The following is a 2,176-nucleotide window of genomic DNA, read 5'->3' as shown; positions in this document are numbered from 1 at the left end:
CATTCGTGTGTGTGCGTGAATTTGGATATGGTTAAGTGCCATATAAACATGTTTAGAAGACCGAAAGGTGCAGGTGCATCGCTTTTTTTTGTGCGTTCAATAGCTTGGAGATACACATAAGATATTTCAAGCACATATATATGAAGGACGTCAAAGAGTTTGAATCGTATAGTATGTAAAAAGGGTATATTTAATATATACTTTTATTCTTGTACTAATATGTACACTAATATGTACCTCTTATGTACACTAATATACTAATATAGTTACTAAAATATACTAATAAGTATATGTACGTTATCAATCCAAACACCCATTAATGATACCGCGGATATCGAATATAGGAATGTACCAATTGATGGTACTGTTCAGATGATATGAACAAACATGGTGAAAGTATACACGCTGAATTCACGCTGAACTTGGTTTTTACTGTTCACGCTGAATATCAATAGCTAAACCGACTATAAAGAACTGATTCGACACGTGTCACATATCTAGGACCAAATAAGGACATCCAATAGCAGGTAAAAACTATTCATAAACCGACCTTCTGATAACTTCACAATCGGTAATATCAGCAATCTAAAGATAGACCGCCACATACCTTCTCTGTCCATTTTATTTACAAAGCCAATCCGCGGGACGTTGTATCGCGACGCCTATGGAGTCAATAAATGAACAGACAGTTGTGTAAGGACTGTCATATGCGGGTATAGATTAATGCAAATGATATGAACAATGACACAGGTCTCTGTGTATGGAGAAAAATGATACTGAAAGTCTGAGTATTGATAGCAAGCAGTAATAAATGGGCCGACGGTTGCATTTATGAAGTCTAAGTATTGATAGCAAGCAGTACCAAATGGGCCGACGATTGCTTTTATGGACCCATACAAGTGTATACGGAGACTAGAATTAGTATGCGTGGCTGTCAATAAGACCAAAGCATCTCAGCATGGATGAATCAAACAGTTGCATGAGGGGTACGGGTATGAACTCGCATAGAAGCGTATGGAAAATGACACAGATAAGTGTGAAAATCTGCGGAGGGGTGACAGAAAGTTGACAAAGAGGTGGTACGTATGTGTGTACGAACTAACGCAGGTGATGTGTATATACATGAATATACAATATATGTACATACATTTGTAAATATAAATGTATATACATGTATGAGAAGTGGTATAGTTAATGGATCATAGACTAGAAAAGGATACATCGGGTTCAGTATCCAGTATTGCAGATTGGATTGCGTCACTCGAATCAACCACCTCAACGCAAGCGGCAGGCCCCATATATACTACAGACCATACCACCTGCAGGCCTTTTTATAATACTTACCACACAACCCATCGGAGTTCACTACATAAAAACCCCTGCAGGCTATTGTGATGTCTTTATAGCATGAGCACAAAGTTCACTACATAAGAACCCCTGCAAATTATTATAGTGTCTATATAGAATGAGCACAAACGAATGTATTGTATATATATTTTTACCATTGCGTATTTACAACGCCATGCGCGCATACAATGCAACTATGCAAAAGCTCTTATATGCGCTTGAGAAATATACCACAAACTAATATGCACCTGCACGTAGTAGGACAGCGCTTTCTTCCCAGCGCACTGATACCCGCGCTGCGAGCATAGGTGCTTTCGCATGGTACCTATGTATCATACTGCGACTACCATATACGTACAAGGAAATGTAAGCGTAGAAAGCAATTAGAGCTCACAAGGGATTCCAGGGCATGTAGGTATAAGAATATGCGCGAGAGAGAAAGTAGCTTAGCAAAATTCACCGCGTCATGTTGATCCATAGCAGAAAATGGACCCAGTTACAATATATCTCCATGTATGTACACATATACCCTTCCTGTCAGAATATAGTGCACTTTACTCCGACCATCTCAGCACTGAGACATTGTGGGAAAGGCAGTCTATACTTTACCCAGCTGTACAAATATGTGGCGCACTGACCAAAGTGTACACACATACACTCACACCCCCTCACACATACATACATGCATCCATGCATACACACGTACATACATACACTCACAAATATATATATACAAATATATATATATATATATATATATGTGTGTGTGTGTGTGTGTGTGTGTATACACACATATATATATATATATATATATGTTATATACATATAT

This window comes from Sphaeroforma arctica (genome assembly GCF_001186125.1).
Source record: "Sphaeroforma arctica JP610 unplaced genomic scaffold supercont1.107, whole genome shotgun sequence".
NCBI classification, from domain to species: Eukaryota; class Ichthyosporea; order Ichthyophonida; genus Sphaeroforma; species Sphaeroforma arctica.
This window is presented reverse-complemented; position numbering follows the sequence as displayed.